The following is a 13,349-nucleotide window of genomic DNA, read 5'->3' on the forward strand; positions in this document are numbered from 1 at the left end:
GTGGGGCAAACTTCATCATATCAGCATGTTTTTATGACTTTTGAATACAACAGCAACATCAACAGCTCCCCTTCAAGTCAGTGTCTTTTGAAGTAGTAAAAGCTCAGAGAATTTCCACATTTGGAATTTTGTGGCAACACATTGTCTTCCAGCCACAGTGCTATTTTGAATTGTGGAAGTTCAATTTCCAGTCTCAAGGTGACCAGATATTCAAAGTCCTAAATCGGGTCACTTAACACATAGGCTGACCAAACTGTGATGGCTCGAAAACGGGACACAACTTATTAATCCAGAAAGTGTGCCAAATCTGGAAGATACCGTGGAGTATCATGAACCTTGTGAAAATGCGTATTAAATCAACGTATTTGTGTTTCCGATGCCTCAAAATGGGATAAAATTGGACATTTTATTAAATTCTGGTATGTGATGCATAAAAACAGTATGTCTAGTCAGCCAAACCACAATGCGTTACCTAAAATTGGGTCAGTCCCGGTCAAACTAGGACATCTGGTCACCATAGTCTCAGTGCTTTTTGTGATGATAGCTTGCTTCTCAAGTACAGCACCTTTTTGAATAGTGAGTATTCACTTCCAGTCATAGAAATTTCTGAATTTTGATTTTTGTGGCATAAGCTAGCTTTTTTGGGACTCTACAAGTCACTCTGTTCCACTATATATATATATATATATATATATATATATATATATATATATATATATATATATATATATATATATATATATATATATATATATATATATATATATATATATATATATATATATATGTCTTTATATATTTTGTGTGATGTTTCTTTGTTTAAACATTATTTTTTACATTTACATTTCATAGATCATATCCATGCTATAGTTATAATTGTTGTATAGTGCTTTGGGCTCTTAAGTGGAAGTGGACATTTAATAATAATAGACTAAACTGAGAAAAATTACATAATAACTCAATGATCAACACATCTGTACTCATTTCCTGATTATTTGTAATATTTATTTACTATTTTTTTATTGTCATTGGCCCAATATGAATGAATGTGTGTATGTAACTAAGTGTGCCTTGTTATGGATTAGCATGCCGTCCATAACTAATTCTTGCATGGTACTTGATGCTGCCACATAAGGCCCTGACTCCCATTCACTTACTGTTGAACTGAGTAGATTCTGCAAATGAATCAATAAATACAATTTTTTGAATTTGTATACACATTCTCAGTGCTTCAGTTTTCATCCAAGTCAAATACAACTAGAGCCAGTGGTACTGTTTTGTCAGGCACCCCAATACCCGTCTATTCATTTTGTTGAATCTAGTAAACCCAGCATGCTCACAGGAATGAAATGTGATACACGTTTTGTTTATGTTGCGTCTGTGTATCCCGGGAACCATGTAACCCTTGGGAGCCACAAGCTACCTCAAGACTTTACATACATACACACACACCTACAAGTGTCTAGACATTTCCTGAATGCAATTTATTCTATGTGGATTGTTATTTTTAAATAGTACTAATGACTTCTGCAGGCGCACCTTCTGTTTTTCATATTATGCTTAGAATGTTGAGTTCCTTTGAAATTTCCTTTTGAGATTTTGACTTATATACGATATGGTGGAGAAATACAGCTGATGTGAAGGAAATATCGGAGTTCATGTCCTCAATTGAATTTCATTACTTTCTATTTCATATCATAATTTGTTTATTGCTAACAAACACCGTTACCCTATTGAATTTCATTTTAATACTATATGGATTGAATATGGTAGGTACCATATTTACAAGTACATGATACCTACAGAAAAAGAATAAAAGACATACTGACAGACCAGAAAGACTAAGAGGAAATTGATTACATATTGATGAATGAAACATTCAGGAAGTTAGATATGATGTAAATTTAGGGTTGTCAGATTAGAAAATTAGAAATATGGGACATTCTTAAAATTTCTCTCTCTATATATAAATTTATACATGCCCCCTAGGGCGGCACGGTGGCGCAGTGGGTAGCGCTGCTGCCTCGCAGTTGGGAGACCTGGGGACCCGGGTTTGCTTCCCGGGTCCTCCCTGCGTGGAGTTTGCATGTTCTCCCCGTATCTGCGTGGGTTTCCTCCGGGCGCTCCGGTTTCCTCCCACAGTCCAAAGACGTGCAGGTTAGGTGGATTGGCGATTCTAAATTGGCCCTAGTGTATGCATGGTGTGTGGGTGTGTTTGTGTGTGTCCTGTGGTGGGTTGGCACCCTGCCCGGGATTGGTCCCTGCCTTGTGCCCTGTGTTGGCTGGGATTGGCTCCAGCAGACCCCCGTGACCCTGTGTTCGGATTCAGCGGGTTGGAAAATGGATGGATGGATGGACATGCCCCCTACACACCCAGACCAATATATTATATAAAAGTAGAGACATAAGTTAAAAACATAAAGCAAGGATTTTAATGGGTTATGAGGAAAACAAAAGTAAAATCATTTGAAAATTATTTAATACAAGCTAAAAAAAAATTCTGTAAAAGTAAAATAATTTGAAAATATTTATTTAATACAGACAACAGAGAAATATTATTATTATTTAATACAGGCAGTTAGAAAAAAAGTGAGCCATGGCAAGTAGTAACAGCACACTTTGTTGACAGTCACTGTATGTTGCAATGCTGATACAGAACATCAGCATCAGAGCGCGGCTGGAGAGCAAAACGGTAAGAGTGTCACTGTCCTCAACCAGCCATAGCAACTGAACAAGTTTCAAACAGGCAGCAAACACTAGTTTCCTTTTTACATTTGGGTTATTTTCATCAAGAGAATCTGAGAAAAGAAAGTATAATTACTTATAAAGTTACAACTAAGTACGGTAAGAAGGTAGTAAAAATATATTTTGAAAATGAACTAAATATGGGACATTTGGGTGTCCCTGAAAGGTCTGTACAGGACAGGGGACAAAATTATCAAATATGGAACATGTCCCATATATAAGGGAGGTCTGGCAACCCTATGTAGATTGTAGATCATACCTCAATCCTGTGTTAGTGAACTTTAGATCATATAACAATTAATTTGATACCCCAAGCAGTGAAGGTACTTTAGCGCTTTGAGTACTGAGAAAAGCGCTATATAAATGTAATGAATTATTATTATTTATTATTATTAAGGTGCTGCTTCAGGTAGTGAAAGCAAGAATAACACCAAAAATAAAGAAACATCTGGATGAAAGTTAACTGGGTTTCAGAAAAGGCAAAGAAACATGGTGTGATTGATGCTGGATACACTAGATAAAATAGGTATACAGAGTCACAATAAAAGAATTATGACCAGTTTGTTCTGGAAAAAAAAGCAAAGTTGAGGACAAGTCCAAAAGAAAAAGAAAGTGGGTATTAAAAGAGGAGTTAGACAATGATGCATACTATCACCCCTACTGTTTAACAAATATAATGAATTTCTGATGACAGACATTAAAAGAGAAGGAAGGAATAAAAGATAAGTGGAGAAGACATTACAAATATACATTATGCAGATGATGCTGTAATACTAACATCAGGAGTTGAGGATTTGCAGAAGCTGGTAGAAGGGAACTATGGAGTGTGCAGGGAGTATGCCAGTCCAACACACGCACTTCCTCCTAGGGGGTTGAACACTAAACATTGCAGACTAATGTCACACCAAACTCTATTGTTCACCAGCAAGAAACATTTTGCACTGTCAATTAGCTTTTAGAGGAAACCTCTGTCCCACTCCAGGTGTTTACCAGCTGTCTCTTTGTTCACTGATATCTTTTATTTGTACACAAGTGTTACAAAAAAAAACCACTAGAATAAATCATGTACTAGGCCTTATTAAACCTTGGATTTTCACTTTAATTTTATCTTTTTGTTAAGATTTAAGAATTGTGAGGAAGTAGTTTCAGTTTGGATTATGCATTACCAAACATGTCAAGAAACAGTGCCCTTTTATCTTCCCTCAGTGCTGAAAATTAGATTTGCCGTATGGAATACTTGACCCTTTTCCCAAGAGGTTTTAAGGCTCTCGCCAACAGGATGTAAGAAAATTTGGTACAGTTCTTTCTAATCATTTTCATAGTGTTGTAAGCTTAAGCATGTTTGGTTTTTTAATATACAGGTAGTACTGACGCAGTTTCATGAAACATGCTGAATTCAAATTAAATTGGGCAAGTGCTCTCTCAATGGACCTTCAAAAGGCATTGACTGACCACTTTGATCTCATTCAATCTGTCAACTGGCTCAGTGAGACATCAGATGACATGTAAATTCCAGGACTCCGACAAGGTCACACAGCTCCATACCAAAAAATGAAAACTATAAACATTTTCAGTGGCTTGGTCCATTATGAAAAATGTATGACTTTTTTTATTACAGTGCCTATAAAAAGTATTCACATGTTAGAAGTATTAACATTTTATTATTGTACAGTATAGAATCAAATTGGATTTAATTTTTCTTTTATTGACATTGATCAATAGATAAAGACTATATAAATGTCAAAGTGAAAACAGATTTCAGCAAAGTGGTCTAAATTACAGGTAATCACAAATATTCAATGCACATTAATTGATCACATAAGTTTTCACCCCCTTCAAGTTAATATTCTGTAGATGCACCTTCGGCAGCCATGACAGTCTTGAGTCTTTGCGGACAAATCTCTATCGGCTATGCCTATTGGACGCAGACATTTTCCCATTTCTTCTTCCAAAACTGCCCAAGGTCTGTCATGTTGCAAGGGGATCACGAGTGAAAAGTATTTTTCAAGCCCAACCACAAATTATTTGTGCTTCACAGTGGGCAATGTTATGTTTTTGATAATGTTCAGTGTTTGGCTTGTACCAAATACTGTGTTTAGCCTGATGGCCAAAAAGTTCAACTTTGGTCCTATCAGACCATAGAACTTCATTCCAGCTGACCAGAATATCCTGGCAAAATCTAGCTAGGATGTCATGTGTATTTTTTTAATAATGACTCTTTTCCACTCTTCCACAAATCTGCTACTGGTGAAGCAGCCAGGCAACAGATGTCACATGCACAGTCTCTCCAAACTCAGTCACTGTAGCTTGTAACACCTTCAGAGTTCTCATAGGCTTCTTGGTGGTGTGATACGCAGCCCGGACACACACAGATGGACACCATATTATAGTCCACCACACATTTATTAAACATTATTAATTCAATAAGTGCACAAAACCCAGTGCACAAAGCACCAATCACCCCTTAACAGTCCTGGCCACAACACAATGCCTTTCAAGTCTTTTGTCTGCCTCCACTCCTCTCCACCACGCTTCGTCTTCTTCCTCCCGACTCTTGCTCCTGACTGGAGGGAGGCGGCCCCTTTTATGTGCCCCGGATGGGCTCCAGGTGCATCCTCAGGACCTCCGTAGCCACACCCCTGTGTGGCGGAAGCTCCCAAGGAGAAGCCGGAAGTCCACCGGGTGCCCTCAAGTCTCTTCCCCCCAGCACTTCCCGGTGTGGCGGAAGTACTGAGGGACAATGTTCCCAAGGCATCAGGTCGCCCCCTGGCGGTGACCACGGGCCCCTACAGGGTTGAGCTTCTAAGCTCCGTACCCATGGTCCCCAAAGCCACCAGGGAGGACGCCCCCTCGTGTCCTGGAGGAGGCACAAGCCCTCCTCCACTCCTAGGCGTCCCGGCCGGGCATGGACACCCGCCGGGCACCACAGTGCCCCATCGCCAGCGAAGACCCGTTGGTCCGAGCGACACACCCCGTTAGGGCGGGTCAACCCCGAAGAGGGTCCAACTCTCCATCCAGGGTCCAATCCAGCACCCTGGAACTCACCTCTTCGGCACCCCCTCCGAGATCTCCTCGCCCCTCTGCTCAGTGCCGCTCGTGCCTTCGCAGCCTCCGCTGGTTGAGAGGCTGCCCCATCGCCAGCGAAGTGTCGTCCGGCCAGACGGTCCATCTGATGAGGGACAGCTTCCCACGAAGCATGTCCTACTGTTTGTCCCGGGTCCCATCCTGCAATAGATAGAAACATAGGGGCAGAGACGCTGCCTGGACACCCTTCTCTGGTGTCCCTTTGCGCCACGCACTGGCAGCGCTCCCCCCTTTCACCAGGACCCCGGAACTTGCCTGATCGGAACCTTTTCCGCGGGTTGCGTGTCCCTCTGGCTGACAGGACCGCCTGCTTTTCTCTCCCTTCCACTGGCTCATGGGAGTGGCCCTTAACTGGATGTGCGCACCCAGCAGCACATCCTTTCCTGTTGGAGGAATCGGCACACAGCCCTCGATCCCTCCTTTCCCTCTTGGACGCCTTGATGGTTTGAGTCCGCGCATGACAAACGTGCAGCCTCGTTCCCGTCTGCATCCATGCAGAGCGACGGGAGACTGCCGCGGGCTCGGGGCGTCGGGCACTAGGACCCAGGGCACTTGTCAGCCCCTGTCCGCCCTGCTCTCTTGCTGTCACTCCCCTCACCACGCGAGCAGCCTGCACCGCGGCATCCGCTGTCGGAGACCTACCGACATGGTCCCGATCACTGAAATCACAGTCCCCATCGGTAGGATCTCCCTTTTTATGTACGGGGGCGGTCTGGCTTACCGTTCCCACAGCGTCCCTTCGGCTGAAGCCTCCAGCGCCGCGCCGATCCGTCCATTGTCGCAGCGACGTCAGGGTCGCGGCCGCCTTCATCTCCAGCTCCTGCAATCGCCCTCGGAGGACGTGTAATACCTGAAATAACGACGCTGTGGGCTGGAGGCATTCCTCCAACTCACACAGCGCCGCGAGCAAAGACAGATTGCCAGTCAGCGGTTGCCTTACCTTTTTTTCAGGCAAATCCGCCGGCTGCTCTCTGGGGGTCCTTCCAACCGGCCCCGTCGGGTCCTTTCTCAGCCCGGGATTGACATTCCTTGTGCCCGCCTCCATCCAATCAGCGGCGGACACGTCAGACACACCGCCCAATCCCGAGCCAGTCTCTGGGAGCGGCTTCCGGTCCGCGGCCATTTTGGCTCTGTTTCCTTGTCTCCTGATGCAGCGACGTGCCTTCCTGGTTTCCAGCAGCGGCTGCTGCTTATCGAGTCGCAGCGGCTCCTCTCTCGTGGCACTGCTTACTGCCACCTCGGCGCCGTCGACAGCCTGAGGCACGGCTTCTCGTTGCCACTGACGCAGTCCCAGGTAGTCCCTGCCTGCAGCACAAAAGGTAAACTTGCCCCCACGGGGCCTATCGCCATTGGGCAGGGTACTCACCTCCTGGGACTCGCCTTCCTGTCTCGCCGTCCTCACCGCGCTGCCGAACCGGCCGTCGTCGGCGACAGTGTGCCTGCTGGAGCCCGCTGCACTCTGGCAACGTCCCTGTTCTTCTCCCCGCACCAGGAGAACATGGCCATTGAAGGAACCGGTAGCGAACCGTGAGGTGAATCGCTCCCGCGGGGTTGTGCCTGCGTCGCTCCTGCAGCGCGTGTGGGGGTGCCGCTGCTGCGCCGGGCTGCTCACAGACTGTTTGTTAATTACAGGTCCACACCTTGAACCAGGTGCAGCATCCTGCCGACTACGCCACTGTGATACGCAGCCCGGACACACACAGACGGACACCATATTATAGTCCACCACACATTTATTAAACATTATTAATTCAATAAGTGCACAAAGCACCAATCACCCCTTAACAGTCCTGGCCACAACACAATGCCTTTCAAGTCTTTTGTCCGCCTCCACTCCTCTCCATCACGCTTCGTCTTCTGCCTCCCGACTCTTGCTTCTGACTGGAGGGAGGCGGCCCCTTTTATGTGCCCCGGATGGGCTCCAGGTGCATCCTCAGGACCTCCGTAGCCACACCCCTGTGTGGCGGAAGCTCCCAAGGAGAAGCCGGAAGTCCACCGGGTGCCCTCAAGTCTCTTCCCCCCAGCACTTCCCGGTGTGGCGGAAGTACTGAGGGACAATGTTCCCAAGGCATCGGGGCGCCCCCTGGCGGTGACCACGGGCCCCTACAGGGTTGAGCTTCTAAGCTCGGTACCCATGGTCCCCAAAGCCACCAGGGAGGACGCCCCCTCGTGTCCTGGAGGAGGCACAAGCCCTCCTCCACTCCTCCTAGGCGTCCCGGCCGGGCATGGACACCCGCCGGGCACCACAGTGGCCTACTTCACCATTTGTCAAAAGCTTGATCTAAGCAGATTTACAGCTCTGCCATACTCTTTCCATTTCTTAATGCTTGACTCAGCTGGACTCCAAGGGGTGTTGGATGGCTGGTGCTTTTCATTCTCCTTTACATGGAGCTATTTGGAGTGCTCTTTTATCTTCATTGGGACACAATAGAAATGCATCTCGCCTTCCAGACACAGGGGCATTTAGACAACAGTCCATTGAAACCCCATAACCGCAGGCAGGTGATCTTCATTTGACTAATTATGTGACTTCTAAAACAAATTTGCGGCTTCAGTGATGATTTAGGTGAATACTTATGCAGCAATTATCTATTTTAATTTTGATTTTAAAGAGTTGTTTTCTTTTTCAGTGTTTAACAAGGCAAATTAAATCCACTGCAATTCAATATTGTATAACAATAAAATGTGGAACTTCTATGCAGTTGAATAATTTTATAGGCACACAATAGTGATCCAATAAATGCTTTGACTGGATCATGAAACAAATTTTCCAATGGAATGACTACAGCCCAAGCCAAATTACTATTTGCTGCATATATGCAATTTTGCAGAATTTGGAAATATATGAATATATGAATTTGCACTAGAATGTTTAGTACCTCTAATGCTGGTACAGGTTAAGAAACTCAAATTTGACCTTCAACATTAGGAATGTTTGGGGTGATTTTTTTTTTTTTTTTTTGCCCAATGTTCACTGCATAGACACTTTCCAAGATAAACCTCCTTATTAGTAACTTGCTCTTCCATTTTCTCTTAGAAAGTCCAAATTCATCAGGGCACAGATTCAGTGAGGTGTCTAATGTGCAGCACAGAGATGCTGTCCCATGCAGACTATAAAGTGTGTGATGGACGGCCGGGGCCCTTGCCCGGCCAGGACACCTCCATGCTGGAAGGACCGGGGGAGAAACTCCCCTGGAGTGCTAGATGGCAGCTCTCCTGTGTTGCAGCTGTGCCTAGGACTCCTGCAGGGCTTCATGGGAGTTGGAGTTTGGTGCAGCCCTGTTGGGATCCATGGGCGCTGCCAGGGGGTGCTGCAGCTGCTGCTGACCCTTGGAGAGCGGCTCTTCCGCCACACCCGGAAGTGCTGCCAGAATTAGGTCAACGGGCACCTGGAGCACTTCCGGGTGCCTTATAAAAGGAGCCAGCAGCCATTACTCGGGAAGCCAGAGTCGGGAGGAGGTGGACAAAGCATGCCGAGGAGGAGGAGGAGGAGGAGTGAGTGAGTGAGGGAGGGAGGAAGGAAGGAAGGAAGGAAGGAAGGAAGGAAGGAAGGAAGGAAGGAAGGAAGGAAGGAAGGAAGGAAGGAAGGAAGGAAAAGAAAGGTAAAGAATGTGTGTTTGTGCTTGCTGGAATGGTGTATATAGAAAAATAAATCATGTGTGCTTGGACTTGGGCCTCCTGCGTCTGTCAGGGCTGGCCTTTACAGTGTCCTATTATTGTTGCATATTAGCTGTTCTGTTTCAAATTGCTCATTCAAACTCACTTCCCAGATGTATGACTGAATTCACATCAGATGAGAACAATGAATGTTGATACCTGGCAGGGTGCATCTGTGGACAAATGAGGGGTTTCACCATATTCTACAGGCAAATATATCATTCTGCTGTCTACTTTTCCTGACTGCCTATTTCAGTTCATAGCAAATATACACAATCCATTGATACTAATGTACCTGCTTTAACCAGACAAAAGTTAACTGTTTCACTGGAATTACTCTTTCATATAAGAAGCATTCTTGTAAGTTAACGTGATGTTAAATGTCTATAAAATTTACCTTACCTGGCTATTTTTGATGTTTGGCTTTACATAGTTATACAGTAGAGCATACAGTTGTATAGATAATGAAAAGGTCTAATCTAATCTCTTACGAGCTAACAGACAGATTGATCAATCATTTAAGATACTCTTGTACAAATTTAAGGTATTGCATCATTTTATTAAAGGTACAATTAAGGATTGTGTTTACTATATAAAATGGTATACTGTATATCTGCTTACCATACTTATTTTAGACATTTTAAAACCTGTTACAGGATGAACTTTCTTTACTGAAATATGGAAAGGGGATTACAATGGAAGAATAATGCGTCACTGTCCTAAAATGCGCAATGTTCTACTCCAGTTTTAAATGACTGATAAGGGAAAATGAATGATGCATTCAACATCAAAGAAGTAAACATTTTACACATTAAATAATTTATGATTTACAAAATCTGATTTAAAAAAATACAGATTACAAATTATATCCATCCATTTTCCAACCCGCTGAATCCGAACACAGGGTCACGGGGGTCTGCTGGAGCCAATCCCAGCCAACACAGGGAACCAATCCCGGGCAGGGTGCCAACACACTGCAGGACACACACAAACCACACACTAAGGCCAATTTAGAATCACCAATCCACCTAACCTGCATGTCTTTGGACTGTGGGAGGAAACCCACGCAGACACGGGGAGAACATGCAAACTCCACGCAGGGCGGACCCGGGAAGCGAACCCGGGTCTCCTAACTGCGAGGCAGCAGCGCTACCACTGCGCCACCATGCCGCCCTTACAAATTATATTGTATATGGAAATGGTATAATGAAGCTGTAGTATGTAATGTGTTTCAAAGAAAAAAGGTTAAGGGGATGAATGCGATTTGCTGTCTAAAATGTATTCCCACCCATACAAACACAAAGAGGAATGTAGAGCTTGAAATAAAGAGGAATATCTCCTTTCTAACGATTGGCCAGCAGTAAAAAATTGAGTTGGTTAACTAAAAATGACTGATGACTATCATTCCCCTGCTGAATCATCAAGTTTAAATTTTTTTCTCATTTTTTGTTTCTGAGGATGTAGGATTAAGAATTTGGCATAGTGGAAGCAGGAAGAAGGATGGCATTTTGGCAGATGGCAGAATGCATTTAGAAGTTTAGAAGGCTGGAGGAGAGATGATGTTTAGACGGAGGTGGAAAGATGGAGTTTTGCCAGAGGGACGAGGATGACCTGAGATGCACACTGTACAGTAACTGATGTATGTGGAGAACTGGAAAAGATGCACTTACATCTCACCTTCATATTTCTCACAACTGGTAATTTGCCATATTATTCATACAAGCCTATATAAAGTATACGTATGTACACCCTTTTTTAGTTAAGTCTTCCTATGAACTTGTTCAAAATAAGCAACAAGAGTCTAAATCCTGAATAGACATTAAATGAAAAAAGTGAATCTCCAACTCCACTGGAAGGCAGTTTTCTATTAATGTCAGTATATAATGGGGTGTGGGCAGGACCGATGCTTGTGTATAGGAAACAACATAAGGAGAACTGGCAGTGCAGAATGCATACATCTACAAGCTAGTAATGGCCCAATACAGTGGCAACTGTAGTGTAAAAATGCCAGTTTTTCCAGGATATATTTTTTTACATTATTGATAATTAAACTCACTGGTATGGCTTAGTGCCTAGACTTTATACCACAAGGCTTATATATCTGGAGTACTAGGGTGTTATACCGTGTTAGCCATTATGAATGTAGAGAAAAGCCAAGCATAAATAAAAGGTGTCATTTTGCTTGGCTTTTCTCTACCACAAGGCTACAACTTTAGTCTGCACCTCTAAGTCACTGTGTAACACTTAGACTGTGCCCCAGTTACATTAATAATTGTAATACAACCAAATTCTTATAAAGCACCCTGAGGTGATATTTGCTATAGAACTACATAAAATAAAGTTTATTTATGTTGTATAATTATTTTAATATATGTCCTGATAACAATGCTCTGGGGTGAGGGACCAACAATGAAAGATCTAGAATTGCCCCCTTTAATTTGGATGAAACAATTATTACCTAATCATTCTTAGCAAATGCAAAGGCTAATTCAGGATTAATTGCACTATTTTGGTTCATTCTTATACTTCATAGTCCAAATATGTGTGTAATTGTTTTACCATTTCAGGGTTACAATTAATACATTTTATGTTGCTAATTGTCTAAAATTACCTTAGCATGGCCATTCCTCTGAGTTCACTTCAAACATAGAGGAACATATTTTTATTTATTTCAGTCTAGTGGAGCAATGAAATAGTTTAAAAAATGTATTATAAAAGTGAAAATAAACCAAGTAAATTACCAACTAATAATCAATGTGCATTGCATTGGAGAATGTGTGAAGCTTTATGAGGCCATCAAATACACACAGTGCTACGTTAAAATAACTTGAATTGAAGTGAACAAGGCAGTGGTCCACAATGAATTCCATCCTCAGTAATACATTTGTGGATTTTGTTCTGGATAGGTTTTACTCCAGATGCTCGAATTTTCCTTCTAAATCCTGTCAATATTCTAGTTAGGTTAATTGGTGACTGTAAATTGGCTCCAAATGAATGTGTGGATGAACATGAATGTGTCCTGTAATGGACAACTTCCCTGCCCCTTGTGCGTTTAGGACCAAAATGAATGATTGTAACAATTGAGCAGCATATTCAAATCAATTTGGGTAGCTTTACTACTTTATAGTGCTTGATGTAGCACCTTCCATGTGGAGTTTTGTATTTTGTCTGTATTCATAATGCTGTTGTATTTCATTGATTATCAGATCTAAACTGGTTGAGCATGAGAAGGTTTGATTGTACCCCAAGACAACCTGGTATCCCCATTAAAGGTAATTCCTGCCTTACAGTTGTTGCTGATAGGACAGGGTTCAGACCTTCAGGTGTAAAAATAAATCATTAATGTGTACAATGGGATGATTAATTTATGCAGTTGGATAGATATTGTAATGAACAGCAGAATTATTTTCCAGTCTTCCTTTTAGGGTAAAGTAGAAGAATCATCAAGTCTGTCAGTTGAATCAGTACCCTGCACACACCTTTTATATTTCACCCCATTAAAATAACAAACCCTCATTGAAACAACGTAACATTTCCTTAACATTTTACCACAATATAGGTGGTATTGGTTAATAGACTAGTGAGAAACAATGGATAGTTAGATGGATGGAAGTCAAACAGGAAGCCTAATGGAGCAGTGGTTTGTCTCCACACAGCTTTAACAGATGTGATTTCAACCCAAGGCCTAGTCATTGTCCGTAAAGACTTTACTCATTTCCCTTGTTGGTTTATAGGTTATTTTTCTTTTACAGTCCAAAGATGTGCATGATAAGATGACAGGTGACTCTAAACTGGCCATATGTAGGTGTATGCATGTACAGTATGTGCCATGTGATGAACTGGCACCACATGCAGAATTAGTA

Source organism: Erpetoichthys calabaricus, chromosome 13, assembly GCF_900747795.2.
Source record: "Erpetoichthys calabaricus chromosome 13, fErpCal1.3, whole genome shotgun sequence".
Lineage (NCBI taxonomy): Eukaryota > Metazoa > Chordata > Cladistia > Polypteriformes > Polypteridae > Erpetoichthys > Erpetoichthys calabaricus.